The 22,005-nt window shown below is 47.2% G+C and overlaps 1 protein-coding gene across 9 annotated transcripts in view; it reads right to left on the reverse strand.

Moving 5' to 3' along the window:
• LOC149336202 (uncharacterized) overlaps positions 1-22,005 on the reverse strand; it is a 222,140-nt gene that overhangs the window by 16,895 nt on the left and 183,240 nt on the right. For 8 of the 9 annotated variants that reach the window (XR_016284230.1, XR_016284231.1, XR_016284228.1 and 5 more), the window contains 4 exons: positions 9,373-14,127; positions 6,060-8,290; positions 4,810-5,431; positions 565-1,975 (listed from right to left, as the gene is read on the reverse strand). The gene's annotated coding sequence lies outside the window, so the exon portion shown is untranslated. Of the gene's footprint in view, positions 1-564; positions 1,976-4,809; positions 5,432-6,059; positions 8,291-9,372; positions 14,128-15,030; positions 15,612-17,782; positions 18,733-22,005 lie in introns of all 9 variants that reach the window. The other variant, XR_016284233.1, reaches the window with a different exon arrangement.

Genomic DNA, 22,005 nt, shown 5'->3' on the forward strand with positions numbered 1-22,005 from the left:
TCCACGAGATTTATTATTCGAAAACTGGCATAAACTGCGAACAATATAACCAGTCACCTCATTATATCTCAAAGCGACTGTACCACTGCTTGAAGGTCAGGGAATTTTCTTGCAAGGGTGACGTCCTGCGCTATTCTTTTTCAGTTAGAACTTTTCGAGACTGGAAAAGTTTGCCATCGAGCATTGTATGTATCACATCTAATGATGCATTTGTCCATGCACTGCAATAAATGTTTTATACCTCTGATGAAGTCTCTACCCCCCCCCCTCCCCACCCCCTGCTGTAATGCCCTGCGGGACGATGCAGGTAACTAATAAATAAAAAATAAGTAAATAAAAGTAGCATGAAGACTGAGGCCTTCATGACCTACGATACTTTTTTCGTTTGTAAAAGTCATATTCTCTGTTCCTATGACAATGAACGACACTCAAAAGGGAAACTGAGCAAGGGGGTTCTTTCTGAGTCAATAAACGACCGAACCTTCTGAAAAGCTTCGAGTTTCGTTTAATCTATAAAGGTCGTAGCTTCCATATGCTAAGTTGGCTGGGTGCACTTATACGTACCAAGTCGCCTTGTCCTGCGGAACCGCCGGCTCTGGACCGCTCCGTACCAGGCTGATGACTGTTCACAGTGCACAGGACGTCCGTGTTGTAGCAGTGGTCTTCCGGGTGTCCGCAGTCTTCACGATTGTAATTTATAAGTGCTGTTCGTATAGCTGATGTCATTATATGAACCAGGTGCATCTTTTCACTGTTACCGATGCCGCTGCTTCGTTAGTGTTGTATTGGTGTTAGATATTTGGTCGTTTTTGATGTCCTGGTAGCAAAAACGCCTGCGATGGTACAGGTGGCGACTATTTTCTAGACTATCTTTTTCGGCCGTCGTTGCCTCTCGTATTGGTGGCTGTCGAGATCGCTGTGTTCTAAGGTTGTCACACTTGTTCCAGTGCTTCTTGTTCATTTGTAAAACGTCGCGGCTTTGGTCTCCCAAGAACGTTATGCTCTTCTTACAGCTATGGTGGACAAAAGGTGTCTGGTAGATGCTCGCTGCCACCGGCATGAGAAATTGCACCACCGCTTGGAGCCTCTTCCCGCTCGCATGAACAGAAAATAGAATGCGCCGAAAAAAAAAAAACGCCTGATGAGTAGTAGTGGTGCCGCTGTTTTCTCCATCGGTTGTCCAGTTCAGCCCCGACATCAAGACACCCCGCTGATTGTAGCCTCCAGGAGGACCCTCATCAATACTCCTCATTTCGAGGAACTGCATAAAAGCAGTCCCACTCGTATCAGCAATACTAGTAACTGGGACCGATAACCAGGCGCAAGCTCGGGCCATACTTCTCGAAAAGTAAGGTGTTTCCGGCGATCAAAGGGGATTTACGTTTGGGTCTAAAACCAGGGTTTCAACTGCATGGGCGTCGCTAATATGGTCCTCCTTTTTATTAGTCACTGCGCCATGGGACGTTCCTTGAGTTTCTGCACGTTCTGCTTATAACAGTTTGTTGCGTGTTGTAACGTGTTTATGCTTAACGGCAGCTCTGTTGCTTGTTACGTTCTGACGTTGTTTCGAGTCAATTTTTCTCTGTTTCCTCTTGTTCTCTTGTGTTTCGTATTGTCTTTGTTCTTCGTGTATTGCTGCGGTCGCCATGTTTTTGTGGCTTCGTGAAGTGGTTTTTGTGTTTCAGCGCTTGTGGTTAGTTTTTCAGACGAACGGGCTGGTGTTTGTGGTCGGTGCGCAGCGGGTACCAGACCGCCGGCATGAGGAACAGCAACAGTGCTCACTGCCGCATGGATAGGAAGCCAGCATGAAGAACGGGAGGAGTGCCGCTCTGGGAACATAGGATTAGTTTCTTTGCTCTAGGTCTTCTGTCGGGATATCTGAAGATGTGGCCTAGGGTGCGCAGCAGTTGCCACTCCTTGCCACGCCAGAGGTGATGTGCGTTACGCTGCTAGGCAGTCCTTGGTGCACGGAGGCCTGCAAAAAAGAATGCGGCCAGTTTACGAAGTGTGTTGACCAGACCGCAACCTTTCCTACCTAAATGCTCATGACCGAATACTAAAGCAGTGGCAAAACACGCCCTTGCATATATAATGTCAAAGCAGGTTTAAAAAAATTTCAGGATTAATATTTGGAACCTTACATTACAGAACATATCATAGCCCACGCACTATGTGCAGTAGAGAGCGGGGGGACTATTTCCTGAATCAAATTAGAGCTGGTTTTAACCTACAAGGCAAGGAGTCAGCTAGGAGCCTTTGCGGTGTTGTGGTTTGCCTAGGCTGGACTAATGGTTTTTTTTGCTTATGCGAGTCAGAGCTGAGCGTCAGGGCCCGCCACATTTCGTAATTTCTATTAAGTGTGAGCATAAATGTTATTCCTTAGTGATCAGCAATATGAAGCGTTTACAGTGCGGATGAACGGCTATTCGGAAATAACTCCATGAATTCAGACACGTGCTAAACTGAATGCAGGATCCGGGAGTGCATTGGACATCGACTTCTGGCAAGAAAAATCTCGCACCTTTAGCTGATTCTTTACTACGTAAGGTGCACTAGTTTTAACATGAGAAAACGGCGCCGTCTCTCTGTAGCCTAAGGACGTGAAGCCTCCATATTCGAGAATCGCGCCACACAAGCCCCATTCCTCAATTTACTCCCCTATCTAGGTGCCTGGCAACCCACCAACCACCGCCCTCCATAGGCGCCATCCATGACATCCTGCTCTGCAATTTAGTAGCTTTTCGCGCGAACAACCCTCTTGCTTTCACTATGCGCAAGGCCTCCACCAAATGTAGGCTCGCACACCACTGGAACAAACAAGCAAAGGCGAAATTCTAAGACGTAGTGGGAAAGCCAGCCGCCCTCCATGACCGCCAGACGTCTGTGCATTCTTTCTTCACCTTCCAGAAGCGCCACCCACATAAACGAATATTAACGAATTCCCCCCCCCCCCCTTCCCCCGCTTTGTTCGTATGCTGCGTGGTCACCAGGACCACGCATGCGTCAGCAACAGGCTTCGTTGTTTTTTTCTGCAGCTTGAGAGGCACACAACAGTCCTCGGGGCACTTGAGTTGCGAGACAGCGATGTGTGAGTTGTCATTGGTCTGAGAACTGAGAACAATCTGAGAACCTTTGAGCACAGGTCCCATGGCGCTATTCATCAGCAAGGCCAGCATTTATCAACGCTCGGCTGCGCTGCTGGTTTGTAGCCGAGCACTGAGTGTAATTGGGCGCGCTGGTGAGATTGATGCATAATGAAGAGCTTCAATACGGCGAAGTAGGCTTTTAATTCTGTGACGACTCACGGACGCATACCCTTCTGCATCATTGTGTATTTCAATGAGGTCACCGTAGAAGCGTTTAAGCGATTTTATGCAACAAGATGGCAGGAATAGCTAGGAAGCGTCTAGTGGAAACGGATCGCATTGCGAGTTGTACGCCATAGCAGGGAACCACTCGACGCTGATCTCGACGCCAAGATTATGCGGCGGCTCAGGGCTGAGGAAGATGAGAAGGACGCCGGGGAAGACGAGCACCTAGCTGAGGCCGCAGAAGAGTAGCGATCGGGGAGGCTTCTGAAGGGTGGAGACTGGGGGGCGGGTGGGTAGCCGGAGGGGTTAGGCGGTGCTTCTGGAGATTACCTGGCTTTTAGGCTGCGTCTCTGAATTGGATTTCGCAGTCGCATTTTTGCCCCCGTTGCTGTGTGAGCTTCAGGTGGAGGCCCTGAGGGCTGTGGAGGCAGTTGGGTTGATGGTGGGTAGCGCTCCTAGAGGGCAGAGTTGTGTGGTTTGGTGGTGAAAGGTGGGTTGGACGGTTTAGGTGGGTAGAGGTGAGATGGCGATGTGGATTGTGGGGGTGGTGGAGGGCGGATGAAGAGCCTCATACGTTGCCGAGGCTTCACGCAGACAATGCTGTCATCTTCGCCGTGTGCCACTGTTGTTTCTATCACAGTAACAAAATCATTCCGAAAATAAACCTCGGTAAGCCTTCTAGAGTTATTCAGTGCTGACTCCGCCGAGCGAGTAAAGGCCGTTCTTATGGCATGGTGAGGAAAAATTACAATACGCTGCGTGCTTGATCCCTGCATACCGTACTGTTTTGAATAGGAAAGTTACCGATTGCAGCGAATTGTAAAAAAATAGCGCTGATTTATCACTATATTGGTCACTGATACAATCTTCGTTCTGCTAGATCCCTCGAAAATGTAACCCAAAGCTGCATGGAGGGAGGAGGAGGACCTTTTCGCGAAAAAAATCAAGCATTTAATCAATAACGGTGAACACTAACCTTATTAAGAGAGGTATGGGCCATTAATTCTGCTTACCAGTGATCGGTAAACGTCAGCAGCTGCTAGCGAAATTCGCTAGACGTAGCACCGGCCAATGGCACACCCGACAAAAAGCATCTGACTGCATAGGTTGTTCAATAGAGGTATTATTTACTATTAATCTAAAGCCTTTGATTTCTCATTCTCGCGGCCATGACTGTCCGTCCGACTGCTACATCTGTAGTGAAAGTCATAACTAATAAGTTAAGACTAACCAGACATTAACCAGTGGTCAACTAATTTGTCATGACTTTGGCATGCATTCACCCGATCTCTTATGAACAGGCTCGTATTAGATAGTATACATTCCCAGGAGATGAATATTCTATGCTTGGTGCTATCGCTAGCACAGTATATGGGTGCTTTTTGGCTGCGCCAGAATACAAGCACGTAAAGGGATTTCGCCAAAAAGCTTGCGATTAGGTCAAGGTCATTAGCTATTTTTCCACTTTGCCAAAATGACGAAAGAATGCTGTGCTCACCGGTACTACGTCCAAGGTGATCAGCATCAAGGGTCGGCCTCGAATGGGTCCATGGTGCGGGCATTAGTGTTGAGGAATCGCACAAAAAGGCAGCTTCGGTTACCGCTTGTGTCGTGCTACCAGCAGTGTTGCCAGCCAGCTTGTTCCAGGTTCTCTTGACGCTGATGGTCAAAGGTCAACTAAGTTGTCTTCGGACTTTTCTTGTCCTCGTCACATCTTGTCGAGGCTCTGCTTTCGTGTGTTTGTGTTGTGAAGTTTTCGCTGTATTGCAGAAAGAAGAAGGTCTGTCCCTACATCTGCCGATTCCGCTGTGCTGTCTTCATTCATGCTTGCTTTGGTTAGGGCCATGTCGTGTTCTGTGTTGAAGAGTCACTTGAAGAGCGGCCGCCATTCTCAAAAGGACACGGGTTGTTGCCGATGATCTGGACAGCGGGCAGGCGGTGACTTCAGTCGCTGCCTGGATGCCACGCTGCACATTCCTCCCGCATGCGCAGATTTCGCCCAGATAAACGAGGCGAAGCAGACATGGTTAGGAAAGCGCCACGCCAAGACGCCTTGACTCCACGAAGATGCAGCGTAGCCATCCGCGGCAAATGTCCACCAGGTGGCCTGGACCGATCACCTGCAGAGACGCCGCACTTGTGATGATCTGATGTTTTAATGCGACAGCCTAAGTCCTATTATCTTAAAAGCCGGCATCCGCCGTCTGTGGAACGACATTCGGAGGATATGGTAACATCTAATGAGGCGGCACCGAATTTTTTTTCGGTACGCATCTGTGCATGACCCCAAGCATTACTTGGACATATGGATCAAGATTTTCACCTACCTCTGTCGGAACCTCGGTATTTCCAGCATCATCGTTCTATGTCAACATGCGCAGAGTACTTTATTCTAGGACTGCAGGGGGTGACAGAGTGCAATCAAGCTATAAATGAGCGTCGCGATTGCTTCGCAGTCACTAAGCGCGGCAGCGCCAGAAGCATGCAGAACACTTGTTCATCTGCCTTTAAAGTATGTCTGCCGAATTTTGATTTGCATTTCAGTCGAGTTTCTCCGTTCATATCTAACATTCCATCCTGACACGTCACCATGAGGGAAAATAAGTAACGCAAAGTTGCGACACTGGTTACTTGTCAATAATTTTGTGTCACGCCACCGCCACACAAGCTTTCTGGACCATTTTTTTTTTGAACATAAGTTTCTCACTTTGCGATAAGACAAATGAGCCAGAAGGCATAAGAACTCACCGTGTTGCATACTAGCTGCTATCGCAGTCCATGGTGATGCTTGTAAGGGCCGCATTGAGACAGTCCGTGTTGCGAACAACCTCGTCAGTTCCATGCTTCCGGTCGCGGGTGCTTCCCATTTTGCGCCACTGTTGCCGTTGTGCCTCCAATGTTAGTCCTCGTCCTTGTAATGGTAGCATTACAAGGTGAAATAACTGTGTTACATTTGGGTTTATGGCGCTTCTTGACGGCTTGGATGCACTGGCGCCAAAGTACCACGCCGACAGCAGGCCAAAGTTCCTACATCCCTCCCTGTCCTGTCACATCTGCGGCCATCTTCTCCCCCTAGTGTCTCCAGTCTCATCCGTCCGCCTCTCTTCTCTCTCCCTCTTTCACGTATGTCGCAAACACAGATCTCATTACTGCATAAAGCTTGAGTCGACAGTACTAATAGTCCCATAGTGTCGCCGTTGTGATAATAGCGTTTCAACTGAGAGTGGTTGTGCATTCTGCAGTGGTTCCATTGACAGGCGTCCTGACTGTGAGGTGTTAGCCCTGTTGTGTCTCACGGTAGCGGGTGTCTGTGTTGTATTGGCAACCACATGTTTTAGTTGCTGCGTTCGCTATAAAGAATGGTCGTTCGCGAACACTACTGTGGGGTTTCTTAGAGCTTTGTTCGAGCAACCGAGGGAATGGCAGAATCACCAGTCGCGTGTAGTACTTGTGCTTATGTTCTATTTGTCGTTAATGGTGTGTGCCATTTACCTGTAGCTGTTCGACGTGGCGTGGTTTTTCTGGTGCAGTGTCTATGTGGCGCTTTGATGGTGTGTGTGGCGAGTGTGAAGCGTCAGGATCGCCAACAGCGCATGCACGAGCAATCACCACCGTCGCCGCACGGACTGCCCGATTTGCTTCATCGCCAGCATGAAAAACAGTAGGAGTGCCGCTGTGGGCACCAAGGAAGTCTCTTTGCGCAATGTTGCAAGGTAGCATTCGAACAGACGCTGCGCATCGACGCCTGAGGAAGCGTTCATCATGCATTCCGCGGGTTTCCGTTGCACTCAGTGTACTAAAGATTGGTTGGTTTATGGGGTTTAACGTCCCAAAGCGACTAAGGCTATGAGAGACGCCGTAGTGGAGGGCTCCGGAAATTTCGACCACCTGGGGTTCTTTAACGTGCACTGACATCGCACAGTACACGGGCCTCTAGAATTTCTCCTCCAAAGAAATTCAACCGCCGCGGGCGGAAGAATAACATCGCACATATTTGATGCATTGCATATTCTCCAAATCGTCTTCAGGGATTCGCTTTTTGCGTTTCTTTCTAGTACTGTAGTAAAAGACAGAAGTGCAGTTTGTCGCTTTTGTTTTGATCGTGGATCCTTATGTTTGCGATCAGGGCAGCTCTCCCCGACTAGTTATTTGCATCCATAGCACTTCGATGTTAACTTATTAGTCTTCTTGTTCCTTCATCTTCAGTTGTTCAAAGGTTGTTGTTCTGTTGCTCTTTCTGAAGCTCTTGATGCTGGCCGTCCTGTTTGTTGCCAATGTACTAGCTCTCGCTAGCGAAGGCCTCACTGTAGCACTTGACACTTGATCATGATTATGACGCGGATTATCAGAAGACTTTACTTTGTGCAATGTTGGTGCTTGCTTGGGTTAGGGAGTTTGTGTAATGTAAGGATGGGTTTTGGGGTTGTAGTCCATCGTTTCCATAGTGAAGTAGGGTGGTATGCTCGGTGCTCTTCCTTGTATTATAGCGACAGCTGAACTAGTGGTGTCGTTATGCGTGTAGTCGTCATGGCAGCACTGATAAATATCGTCGTGATTGTATGGGTTGTATATGTTGGAAGATGGGTGGTAGTCTTCTTCGAGTGATATCATTACTTTTGTAGTGATCGGATGCATATCTTTGGTGTTGTTCACTGCCTGGTATTCTTCATCAGTTGGTGTTGTGACGTTGTGTGCGTAGTTTAGGTGCCTATATGTGGCGCAAGGGCGCATGCAACAGGAACTGAAGTGGTGTCGTGCGGGCGAATGTGTTGAAAAGGCGTTTGCCCGTGCATGAAGAACAAGAGCACTATAGGTAAAGAGAATTCCGCGGCCGCCTTGTTGCGAGCCGTAAACTGTTCTTGCCTGCGAGAATTTTGAGACTCGGCGTGCAGACCATGCGTCGGAGATATCCAGAGAGACAGCACTGTTGAGGCAGCCTTCAAGGCATGACCAGAAGAGGTGTGTGGCATGTAGGCAGCCTGCAACAAATTGAGGGCTTTGATTCAGCACCTGTGCGGTTCTTATTTAGTGCCATATCATGATTGATGAACCTCTGAGAAAACGCTATGCAATTGTTTCTATTATAAATCGATTCTACACTTTTCTTGTTATGCGAATGCTTCTTGTGTACTGTGCGACGTCAGTGCACGTTAGAAAACCCCAGGTGATCGAAATTTCTAGAGCCCTTCACTCCGGCGTCCCTCATAGCCTGAGTCACTTTCGGACGTCAAACCCAATAATCCAAACCAAACCAAGCTTCTTCGGGAGCGAAAGTTAAACACCTAGGTGGAACAATTTATTTTTAAATTATCCCGCCCCTAATGTCTAGACCAAAGCAACTTTTCTGAAACTTCGGGAGAGGGCTCCGAATTTGCTGCCCATCGAATGATCTGTATCATAAGCTTTTTCCGACTGTCCTACAGAAAACATTACAATGGCGGTTAAAATCGCAGAAAGTGATGTTTCCTTGATACGAGGGCAAGTCGTGTACCGACAGATGTGGCCATAAAGTGATCACAGCAATGGCAGGGTTAGCAAGGCTTTCATGCACCTCTTTCTAGCTTCCTCGCCCTTCTGCCTCTTTTTCTCAGGTATTTATCAGCGGACTGCCTAGTAAGACGGAACTCAATAATGTCCCACATTCACATAAGCAGGAGCTGCGCCGGGGAAACTTATTGAGCCGAGCACTCCTACGTCTAGTACATCGCATTTTAATGAATGCTACACAAGCCTTGAGCAACGCTTGTAAACATGCCCGGTCGCCGTGAATATTCCTCATATCTAAATCCACTCTTGCATCACTCAGAACATAGCTAACGTCTAATTGAGTACATAGCCAGCTTCAAAGCGATCGTAGCGGATAACTTCATGACGCACACCTTATTAGCGATTTAGTTCTCTCAGTATTCCGATGCCCCGACTATTTCGAAACATATTGCTCGCCACTGTCACAATCCACCCCTATCCATCCAGGGCATGCTCTTTTTTGTACATGGCTTACTTAGCACATGCTAACTTCCACTCTAAGATCTTAAAGCAGCCACTTCTAGGCTGCACTTACTGTGTTATTTCTTCCGGGGTATTAGGCAGCGTCTTGTCCTCGCTTCAGGCAGCAGTCTTCGCCAACGAAGCAGCCACCTCTACTCCATGATGTTTGAGATGCTTACTTCGGGTCTTCTTGGCAGTACGTGTCAAGAGCCTCGGCTCTTCTCACTGTGCCTTCAGTGCATACTTCTAGGAGTCCCCACGGGTCTTGTGTCGAGTCACTCCTAATGAAGGCAGCCGCCGAGACAAGAATTCATATGTTGTCATCCGTGACTCTTCCTGGCGATCCATCATCAGGTACCTGAATGCCTGCAATGGACGTCACCATCGCAGGTCTGTCAGTTCTGGTTCTCAGCGTTCTTGACTCTACGGATGCACTATGCTGCTCTTGTGCTGCAGTATCCTAGTGCTAATGGTTGTGGTTCTTCAGCATTCAGCGTTGCAATCCTTTGAAACTGTCGCGCCCATGCTTAGGGCGTGGCTCATCTGTGGTGTGTAGTCAGGGCACTTCGGAGTTTTACTAAGCGCAGATGATATTCGATATCTACCACAGTTTTATGGAGCGCTTAGTGACAGTCGGTATGACAGCTATAATGACTGTTGCTGTGACTCAGCAGTTCTGAAGTCATGGTGTCCAGAGCACAGCTTTGTCTTCTCTTGTGTGGTTATGAGTGTCCTTGTCACGGCAGCTGTTATGGATACTCTGATTGTGGAGGATGGGTGTATTGGTGCGTATCGACACGTTGTTGTCTGCTGGGTGTTGTGTCCTATTCTGCATAGGGTGTGAGAGTAGAGGGTGCCCGGAATGTCCCCTTGCAACCACTGAAACCTGAATAGTGCCACTCAGCGAAGGTGTTGCAAAGCCGGAAATCACCGGTGTATGAAGAACAGCAGGAATGACGGCGTTCTTGATGCAGGAGTGGTGTTCGTAAGGCTGCTTTGGGCGTTTTCGATTATGGCTGATATACATGAAGTGCAGTCGTCATGGCAGCTGTAATCATTGCTGCTGTGATTGTGGAGGGTCAATGTACTGGCGGTTAGCACGTGTTTTCAGTCGGATGTTGTGTTCGGTTGTGCGTGTGGTGTGAGCGTACAGGGTACTGCACGAACATGAAGAACAGCACGAATGTCGTGTTCTTAAGCGATATTCGCCAGGCTTCCTGATTGAGGCCATGGCTGATATACGTAGAGGTAGTCCCGTGGTGTCTTCTTGAGTGCAGTCATTGCGGCTGAAATTATGGCTGCTGCTGTGATTGTGGAGGAGGGGTGCATCGGCACCTAGCCCATGGTGTTGTCTGCTGGGTGTTGTGTTCCCATTGTGAGGGTGTGTGTGTTGGGGGAAGGGCGAGGGGAGGATCCCAAAAATTTCGAGTTGCAACAGTCAAGAAGAACAGGATTGGTGGCCCCGAAGTGAATGTGCTGCAAAGACGGAGATCATCTATTCCCGATGAACAGCAGAATGCCTCTGTTTTGTGATACAGCGGTGAGTTTGGAGATGTTTTCGTGTTTGACTGGGGCTACGCATCTGCTTTAGCGCAACTGGTCTCAAAATGTGGTTCTGCGCGAAAATCGTGGCTGACGCGATTAGTGGCTGTGACTGTGTGGGTTGTACGCATTGGTGTTTTTAGTAAGATATTTTAGGCCCGGAAGTGTTCCGTCTCGTTGCGAGTAGTGCCCATGATTTGTGTTTCCAATACGGCGCACAGGGTCCGTCAGAAGGAGCATCACCGGTGCCACCCAAGCGTATCTGTCCAAAAGGCTTGAGTGCGCCGATGCAGGAAGAACAGCAGGAGCGCCACCGCGATCATCATGAAGGCCGCGGCTCCATGCCCTGACTGCGGAGCGTGAATTGTGCCACGAAAGCTCCAGAAATGCCAGCGAGTCGGTGACAATAAGCCAGGTCCAACTACCTGCAAGCAATTGAAGATTTGGGCTCAGGATCAAGAAGTTCTCCCTCCTTACAGCATTAATTTTTTTTCCTTCTGAACACCACAACTCGTTTTGAGAAGATTCGGAAAGGTGTGTATCATTTTCTGCGCAAATGTGTGCCGAGTTTGCTTTTCCTGCATTCGAACATTTGCGAAATATTTAAACTGGAAACAATGGCTCGAAGAAGTACGTAACGGCTGTCAGAGTGGTGCTTAGATAAGGACACCACAGCCTTCGGCACCTGTTGTGTAAAAAGGGCACGTGGGCGAAAGAACAAATTTTCGTATCAGCAGTTGTAGGAACACCACGCCACATTATCGATTTTACACAGAGCACAGCCAATTTCATGGAGTAGAACAGGGTCAGGCCCAAGATCGCAATTTGAACAAAATGAAGGGCGCGTGCTCTTAGCAGAAGCATGAATGGGAGCCATTGCTTGTTTCTTTATATGGGCTTTCTGCGACTGAATTTCTCTAATGGGGGTCCGTTTGAAGGAGATAACACAATACTTGCACCTTCAAATTCACACTATGTGATGATGGGTCCATTTTCTGAAATTAGAGCCGACTAGAAAATCGACACTTCAGTTGTTTGCAGATATTTCATCCTGGAATCTTGAGCCTGTCATAAGGATCCAGACTGAAGGTCTTCAAACCACTGAAGCATCAATTTTCCAAAAAGCTCTGTTCTCAAAGTGAAATTTTTGGGTTAGGTTAATGAGAGAACCGTAAACTAACAGAGCCGCAGCTAAAACATATGCTATTCTGGTCAAGACTGCCGCCTGAGCAGCAGGCGGCTAGCAAGCCCTTACTTTGCTTCTCTCGCATCGATCATCGACAAAATTTTTATCTGAAACTAAAATATTTCTTTCATGTATACTTTCTCCGCACTTCGGAAGTTTGAATCGCTGATCCTGGCAGTTAGTAGACATTGATATTCACACTTTCAAAGCCGGTTGTATAATCACTGCAAATATTCGTAGACTTTCATTGCATTCTGTTTATTGCGTTTTGCAATTTCCCGTCGCAAGTCTTTCTGCTGACTTTTTCAAGGTTATTTTTTGTATGCGTTGTGATTTGCTGCACGAAGCTCCAAAATTTTCGACTGCTTGCTCATAAACATCGTAATGCAATCTACTAATATTTGTAGTGGTCTCGGTCCGTAATGAAACAAAAAGAGAAAAGGCTCTTCCAGGTTATTTAGTGAAGGAAAAAACAACACTGCTGAAGGCTTGAGGATAAACATTTCGATACAGTGCAATGCACAGCGCCAGGGCATATGACAGACAACACTGCCAATTGCGCACATTTCCAGTGTTTTTCCTTTCTAAGTCCCTACTCTGATTGCATTTCTTTAGGCAGAGGCTGCACATCAGAGATTTCCAGAGCGATTATGGTTTGATTGAATGGTGATAACCAGCGGTTGTGGCATATCTTTTTCGGTGCGCTTTGAGAAAAAAAGTCATTAGTGGCTCTCAAAGCCAGGTATTTTGTGGCATTTCCAGTTAAGTTGCTTGGGCTACAGTCTCCGCTATAACCACGCCTTTACTGTAAACGCGTAGTCTTGTACGACTGCCGTCACTTCACGTTATTTGGACAGATACGTAGGCCTGAGTTCGTCTGCTTGTTCTTGACATATTACAATAAATGGAATGAACTGCCTCACAAATGCTGCGTATTAAAGGGGAAACTCCAAGTGTATACAAAATATAAAACTAAGGCATTCCTGCATGGCTAGCTATATGCAAGTTTAAATCAAACAACAGGTAAACGAGCATTGCAAGGCATTGCCACGAGAAAGCGGACAGGGAGTTCCCCCCCACCGTGCATGGCTACGGTGCCCTCTTGTCTGTGGCAAGGTACCCTTTCAGCCAGAAACCGCGATATAAAAACGCTGACTGCTCTTTCAGGAACAGGTGCTATTAACGCATTATATGACCTGGCAAGATGATGTAATAGTGTGATCACAATAGAAAAAGGCAAGAATGATCAGTAAAATCTTGCGAAGTGAACGCGACGATGCATTTCTCTTGGTCTTTCTCTTAATAAGGATATGAATAACTCAACGCGGGCCACTGCAGGGCTTTTGTTCGAGTGGTTGAGCTCTGAAACGTTAAGTACCCTGCGTATTATGTGTGAGATTCGCAGTATGAAACATATAAATTTGCAGAATAGCTTTTGTGGTGGCAATCCTTCCCTTCAATTATAATTGCAATGTGAACTTGTGCGTCGGTGTTCTTGGTGCGATTGTTGCATTACACTTCCGTGGGTATCTTATAATCTTTCTGTTCTTGACATTTTTAACGTCAGGTGCTGTGATTGTTTTGGTGGTTGCGCAGCCTGTACTTGTAGCTGTTTGCTGAGGCCGCTGTTGTGTCTCGTGGGGATGTTTGACTGTTGTACTCTCGCTTGTTGTGTTATGAGGAGGTTGTGAATACGCATTCGATGAAACTTGTCACCTATTTTCCTCGAGTCCTCCACTGAGTCATGGTTGTTTTTATGCTTGTTCTGCTTGTATTGCTGTGGACACAGTGTTTATGGTTGTGACGATTCAGTGTTTCCAGGTGTTGGGTCAGTTTTTCAGATGATCGCGTTTGTTTTGAGTGGCGGTACTGGCAGCGAGGCGGGAGGCCAACAGCGGCATGAAGAACAGCACGAATGCCGGATAGGGGAACGGCCGAGAGGCGCGCACAGCCGCCAACATGAAGAACAGGAGAATTGTTGCTAAGGCCACCAAGCATCTGTCTCTCGGTGCTCTGGAGGTCGCAACAAACGGGCATGCATGGCTTGGCAAGGGTCCGTCCGCAGCTGAGTCTGCAGGCCACGCCGCAGGTGATCTAGAGCTGCAAAATCAAAGCGCCGCAGCATTGTCGTACACTCTTATGTTGACCAGGCGCTCTGCTTCCCACCCAAAGTAGTGGGATTGACTCCCAGCAGCAGACGCGTTTTGATGCAGGCAAAGCGCAAAACGCGTTTTGTCCTGTGAGATGTCTGCGCGCGTCATACAAGCTCAGGTAGTTCAAATTAGGAGTACAACCCTTCGGCCAGCCTTATAGCATCCGTGTGCAGCTCCAAGACGCTGAATGCCACATAGCGCTCATGGCAAATTAATCTCTTGGTTGCAGATGAGCAGAGTTTAGTGGGTTGAAGGATCGAGAAATATGAGTGCATAAATCAGGTGAACAATACGTCTGTGCCGAAATATGCTCAGCGTTAGAACGAAAGTTTGATTTCAGCCTTCTAGAGAGCAGGGCAAAAAAATGGCTTATCTAGAAGTTTCTTTTTTTTTTTAAGACGACTCAGCCTTTTATTTCCGCTGATTCCACTCGCATTGACAATGTTACGACACAATTTTAACTTGCCTGTTAACTTGCCTGATATTCTTACTAACAAAGGTAAACTAGCTAACTTTTTCGCCAATACTTTCAATAGGTTGTTACTTAGAAAGATCTACAGCATATTGAGACACACTTATTTCAACGCTTTTTATTATCTCAGTGATCTTAGCTAGCATGTACCCAATACCTAAAGGCGATCGCATGTGTTGCGTGAATAATATTCATCACAAAAACCATTTTTCGCTGAACGCTGACAGAGTAATAGTAAATTTGTCGCTATCAGTGAATTTTCATTACCGCTACCGACTGCAGGCGCGTAAAAGTGACAATCACCAGAACGTTTGCCGACAAAGTCGCAACCTTCTACTTCCTGCCTCTGCAATAATGTTGAACTCGTACTATGCTCACCGGTACTGCATCGTGCTGATTGCAGCCATTGGGTCCGTGGTTGAGATGTGGCCACCTGGAGCCGGCACACTTTATAGCTCCTTCGTTCACCACTGGACTTCCATGTCGTCTGCGACGCCTTGCTTCTGTTTGCAGTGTCCGTTCCTGGATGCATCCGACGTGTTTCCTGTGGCAGTGCACCGCTGTTTCCTGGTGGTGTCCCGCTGTTTTCGTGTTGTGGTCACCCGAGTGTGTACTGTGGTTGTGCTGCAAGGTTTCCCTGTATTGCTGCAGGCTTGTCTCCATTTGTGCTTGCTTTGGTTCGGACCATGCTGTCCAGCCGACGCTTTCAAGAGGAACTGAATTGATGTCGATGACATTAATGCTGGGCGAGCGACGGTTGGCCTCTACATGAGAAATAAAGGAAGCGCTGGATGGAACACTAGCTCCTCCTTGAAGCACACTGCCCAAAAATAGCAGACGCTTCTAGAGCTGGCGAATCAGCCGTGACACGACACACGCACAAGTCCATGACGAGACTCTGGTCTCCAGTAAGAGGCAGCATCGCTTCTTCGCAAGGTATCAAGCTGGTGCTCCGAGTCCTGCAAAGAAGCGATAACCTGCAGATTAACGTGCACAGAAGCGCCGCTGGTCGTCATCTTCTAATATTAAATATCACAACGCTTACTTCAGGCGCCGGGAACAGTACACTATGCCAGATAAATTTATTTCTGGCAAGTAATTTCCATTGACTGCTTTGCGAGTTAACCAAAGTTATTTATCGTGTAAAGTCTCGTACTATCTTGCGCAGTCTGTAGTAAATATACGAGCATTGATTTGTGGTATAACAATAGTGTGTCCCTACACTACTTCCTATCCGAAACCTGATAAAGGTTGATGAGGTTTATAACCCACTAATAATAATAGCGCTCGCAGCAGTGGCTTAAGGATGCATTAGGTCTGAAGAGCCTATGTCCGCCTGCAGTGACAGGATTGCATACAGACGATTTGCTAAGTCGCTGTGGGATGTCATTTCTTGAGGAAGAACAGCCAGGATTTGTTAACTAACCCAGAGTCCAATACGGCATACCTCGTATCCTACAGTATTATTTTGGCAAGATTATAATGCTCCCAAGTTTAGAGCATGTGTGCGATAAGTCTCTGACATTAACGGCGATAGTACATTTAGCATTGAAATAAACTCTCCAGGTGCTGAGCACTATTATCTCCGGTGCAGCTTTTTATTTCATTTCATTTATTTCATCCTTAAGGGCCCGACGGCATTACATAAGGTGGGGCTACAGTTCGGGTAAATACAAGCATGATGAAGGCAGACACAATTAACGCAAACACTACAAATTATGAAAGACAAGAAAAATAAACAAATAAAGAGCATCAAGGTATTCGTGAGATGATGCGGAAAAAGCAAGAAATGCATGTGCGGCATTATTTAATAGATACCTAATGACTCTAACCACATAAGCTATTACGAAAATAATTCTAATCTGTCGCATACATCTGTATGCAATGCTCATTGCACGGTCAGCCATGCTATGCAATTTTCAGGAATTAATGCTTTACCAATTATCAAAGCTGGCTACCAAAAGGAAGCACGAGGAGAGCGCTCAATAATTACGTTAGTTCTTGGTTGTAGTGCATAGGAATCTCAATATCCATGCCAATAAAATCTCGGGCCTCATGTTCATGGCCCCAACAGCCCAGCACCAGGGTGAATATGGCCAACTCTTGCGCTCATAAAACCCGCTACGCAGGAAGTACAGAAGGTGGGAAGCACCGGGCCACTAAGCTGGAAATGCCGCAGGAATTTGCGTTTAAACTGACGCCTAAAACAAAGATAAGTCAGTCTGTGAGTGTTCCAATTTCCAAGGGACTATGTTAATCGAAAAAGATTTACAAGCTATAAAAGACCGCAAACACGAAATACAGGTGGCGCTACCAACGGCTGATTTCGTAAGTAAACTACGTGCGCCGACACAGATTGTCGGACGCGGAACCCAGAGGCTAAGCTGCTTCCCCTAGCCTCAAAACTGTGTGAACCTTTACTTTCACTCAGGACGTCACGAAGTAATCGACTGGCGACAAGAATAAATATAATTTTCTTGAAGATATGCGTCCTCTGCCACTGCAAAAACATCAACATGGCGAGATAGAGCCATACAAACAATTTTAACTGAGAACAGTAATTGGAAGCAGTTCTTATTGTACCTCTAAACCCAGCTGTCGCAAGAATGACGTATTAGCTGACGGCTCTTCCATCAAACACTATCAAGTGCACCGCCTCCATATCCTTGTGGAATGACTACCGCTGCATCATGTCAACACCCATACACTCACCCCTCAGGCACGTCAGCTAGATAGGAAAAAGTCATTTTTGGTTCCAGTCCCTGTCGCACCGAAAGGTTACTAATTGTTGAATAACCTTTACTGTTAGAGGACAACCTTACAGTAAATTGGCCTCGGATGAAAGACTTAAATCTCAGTAATTTACAGCGCAGCTCTACCTTGCAGGAATCTATTTAGCCTCTAGATTCCTAATAATCACTGTGGTATATGTATGCTACCATGAAGGAAACTAATACAAATGAATTTTTTCCGACTGTCAGCAGCTGAGGAAAACCGTCACTGCCCACCACAGGCACCCGATCCCACTAACTTTCAGAGGGTAATGTTTTGAATACCTCGAAAGCTGCCTTTTATTACATTAACTGCCACGTCGCAATACGCAAGTAAGCAAGCGAGCACAGGAGCTCACCGGTTGCATGTGAATAACTTTGTCTTCTCTAATCGCGTGGCGTGGTGGTGACAGAACAGGCCACAGCGATGACTGTTCGCCGTCGCCCTGGATGCACTCGGGATACTGATGTGCCACATGTCGCCGTTGTGCCCCGAGTTAGGTGCAGCCCTTGTAACGGTGGTACAGACGTCGTTCCAGGTGACTTCTCAATGGCTGTGATGTAATGGCGCTGCTCGGAGCTGCAGTGCGGTCAAACTGGGAAATTCGCATACGTCGCTAAAGGCGACACCTTTGATGCATCAAGCTTGTGCTGACATACTAGCAGTCCCGTAGTGCTTAGTTCTGATGGGGTATGAGTGCGGTTATACGTGCAGCGGTGGTTTCGCCGACGGGTGTCGCGGTGTTGTCACTGGTGCTACCACTGCTCACGGTGGTGGTAGTGTAAGTCGTCGTGACATGTGCATATTTTCGTCACTGTCTGTCATGAACAGCTTCTCCTTGTGATCATAGCTATGGGGCATTTTAGTGCTTGGTTAGTGCATTTGGTGGAAAAGGCAGAATGATCTGTTGCGCATTGGTCATATGGTTATGTGCCGCTTGTTGTGGTCATTTTGTAAATATTTGCTGTTCTGTGTCGTGGATTCTGTGGGGCTGTGTGCTTAGGTGCAGCTGTTTAAATGCGTGTAATGACGCAAGCATGAGGAACAAGAGCAGCGCCGCCACACGGATTGTCCGAAAGACGCATATTACCGTTCGCATGAAGGACAGAGGGAATGCCGCTGTATTTCCCATGGAAAAGTTTGTTGATGCGGGGTGCAGTGTTGGAGCGACACTGGGGTCATTTTCTGCCTCGAATTCTGAGGAAGCGTTCCCAGTGGACTTCACAGGCGCCCATTGGTCCAGCGCACGGAGGCCACAGCAGATTTCATCGCCAACAGACTCCTCAGGAGTGCTTTGTACTCGCCCGCCTGTAAAAAAAAAATTAGGTGTGGTTCAACTACTCTTGAACCTGGTTAAAGAGCAAAAGCTTTGGTATACCAGGAAACTATAAGCGGCTTGGAGTCTGCAACAATGAGTGCGTTCCGAACACTGGATAGGCAACGTGACTTCCCTGCCACCCTGCCAGGTGGCAGTTAATGGTTGATCGCGAGAGTTTGCTCGCTAAATTACGGCTACGGTGTATTGCTGCAGTGCCACGTGCCTGCCACAACACTGTCAGCGCTAACACATGGAGCCCACATCTCTCTCTCACTCCCCCCTCCCCCCCCCCCCCCTCCCACGTACCTGTAAGCGCGATTCAGGCGTCCACTACCGACCCCGGGAGCCAGTTCCTTTCCTTACAATCGTCCGAGTCTGTTAACGCCAACGCCAATGAGCACAATGAGCACAATGAACGCAGATGGCCTATGGCTTCAGTGCCGCGTTACTGCCACAGCGTCGGCAGTGCCAACGCATGCAGCTAGCGCACATCTGTCACTACCGCTACATAGCTTAAAGCGCGACTAAGGTGTCCACTGTCACAGGGGGCCAGTTACGCGCCTTTCTTTTACTTTCAAAGCTCCGCTCTTCTCGGTTTCGTAGCTTAAAGGCCGATCTCAAGGGGCTAATTATGTGCCTTTACTTTGCTTTAGATGCTCGCTCTTCATTGGTTTCGTAGCTTAAGGCCTCACTATGGTGTCGACTGTCCCAGGGTTCCAGTTATGCACATTTACTTTGCTCTCGTTGAAGGTCAAATGAAGGTCATATTCCTGCGTTCTGCGACCTTGGCTTTACATAGCAGAATGGAACTTTCGCTTCAAGAATAATATCGCACACTTTCACGGTGATCTATGCTATCGCGGGAACATGAGTTTTTCGACGCCCTAGCACTAATTAAGAGAGGCGAATATTCCTTCAGCTAAAAAACGCACGAATACTATCTTCGAGGTACCTGTCTAATCAGTCATAGTAGCCAACTTTCGTACAGCCAACAGGTAAAACATTAAAGGCATTTTATTATGTAGGCATTCACCATAAGGATAACCATCCTATTCAATGGTGTAAACATAATGTACAGCGCGCAAAACGAAGACAGGGGAAGAAACACGCAAAAAAAAAAGTGCGTGTTTGCGTGTTTCTTCCCCTGCATTCGTTTTTTGCGCTGTACATTATGTTGAACGTTCACCAACTCGCCCAGTTTTCGGTTCTGCTTCGGTGTAACTTACAACCAACCATGCCAAGGCACGTCGGATGTCCTTGAAAAGCAAACCAGAGTGTGTTAGGTAAGCGTACAGCGCCCATATTCATAGCGAATGACTACCTTTTTCCATGCATTTTTCTCGTAAAATGCAAATGGCGACACAACAACGTGACCTTGGTGTGGAACATCAAGCATGGAAATTTTCCGCCATTGCACATCTTCTCTGTTGAAAGGAAATGTCACCTCTAGAACAGACGGGAAACCCCCAATCGGTACAACACAAGGTGAAAAATCAGCATCGATTTAGTATTGAATAGCGCTTCAACCACTTTTAAGTGTACCTATAGTGGAGCAATTGCCGGCATAATCCGCAAGGCTAATCCCACCTGTAGCCTGCAACAGCTCTTTCAAGATACCCCCGAGATTTTTATCTCGTTTTAGAATCCACAGGCTGCGTCACCCCTCACAATGAAGGCCAATGAGGAAGGATACACCGCAGATGGGCTGATCGGGCGTCTACGTTTACGGATGAACACTGGCTTTCACGGTCTTGGAAATAGCTTCTTGAGACCCGTTCGACCAAAAGGCGCTTTGTTATGGCGGAAATGCTATAAGCTTTCAGCTAACGCTTTAGAAATCGGCGAGCAGCATGTGAACTCACCGTGCCGCACACAAAATATCCAGTGAAATCCGAAGCTGCGTCAGGAGAATTGTATCTAGATTCTTAACTTTCTTTTGCGTGCTTTTTGCGGGAAGCGCAGGCTCTTTGGGTTGTGAGTTGTGTGCATGTAATCTGTGTTTTTTTCAAATAAACTTTCAGTTGTTAGTAGCGCTTGTCCTTATCTTCCTTCTCTGTTCTTGTTCCTCGTCGCAGCGCTGGTGAAATTTTGAGGAGGTAACTCAGTCATCGGTACATTCAAGTGGAAAAAAGGGAGCGTGCATTCAAAATCTCATGACTTGAAACTTATATTTCATGCTCTTCTTTGGAGACATAGACGTACTTTACACAGGATTTCATTTTGCATTTCATCAACGATCCTAAATATGCTCTGGGGAAGGAGTCAAGAAAATAATTCGGTAGTAGTTTTCCCGCTACACATGGTAATTCCTTCATGAAATTTTCCTGAAGCAGCAAGAGGTTATATTAACCGCCTTTATAATTTCACGTCATAAAACATCATTTCTTTGATGCTACCTATTGTGCACCACCACAAGCACAATGGGTGCAACAATTCCTTCATAACTTTAGTCGCCACCTGTTAATTCGCTTTTATCATAAAGAACAAACTGAATAAAGAACTGAATAGCTTGGCTTTCTTCGTGTCAGTAAATGCTCAAGATCACCAAGTGGGAAACAGGGAAATTGGTTTTTGAGGAAAGGAAATGGACCAGTATTTCTCTAACGTATCTCGGACACCGAAACCACACCGTAAAGGAAGGGAGGAAGGTGGGAGTGAAAGATGAACTTTAGAGGTGCCGTAGTGGAGGTCTCAGGAAAAATTTCTACCACCCAATATCATTAACCCGCACTGACATTTCACAGCACACAGGCGCTTTTTGCGTTTCGGCTCCATCGAAACATAGCCGCACGGTCGGGGTCGAACCCGGATACTGCGGCTCGGTAGACTAGCGTAACAACTGAGCCAACGCGGCGGGTGACTGCCAAGTGCAATTTTCCATTCTTGACCATGTTAAACTCGCTTCCAGGCACCCGTTTCATCCAGTCTCCTAGAATCCCTTTGCTCAAACATTGCTTAAACATGCTCTGCAAAGCGCGAAGGCACTGCTTAACGCGTTCCTAGGCAAGAATCTTGTGCCTCGGTGTAACTCAGGTAAGCTCGCGGGTTAGTTCGGAGGAGCGCCGCGCAAGGTGCAGCCAATGGGAAGAAGCTCAGGTAATTTCGAAGGAGTGTCGCGCCAGCTGTAATAATCACCTTGAGGATGACCTTTCATAAATATAGGAAAGCAACATCCCATGCGGAAATAAACAGTTGCGCTAGTTACTGCACCACAGCACTATGCCATCTATTGCGGCATCCGATCACTCCACCTGTTAAACGGC

Source organism: Amblyomma mixtum, chromosome 7, assembly GCF_055824585.1.
Source record: "Amblyomma mixtum isolate Tamu chromosome 7, ASM5582458v1, whole genome shotgun sequence".
NCBI lineage: Eukaryota > Metazoa > Arthropoda > Arachnida > Ixodida > Ixodidae > Amblyomma > Amblyomma mixtum.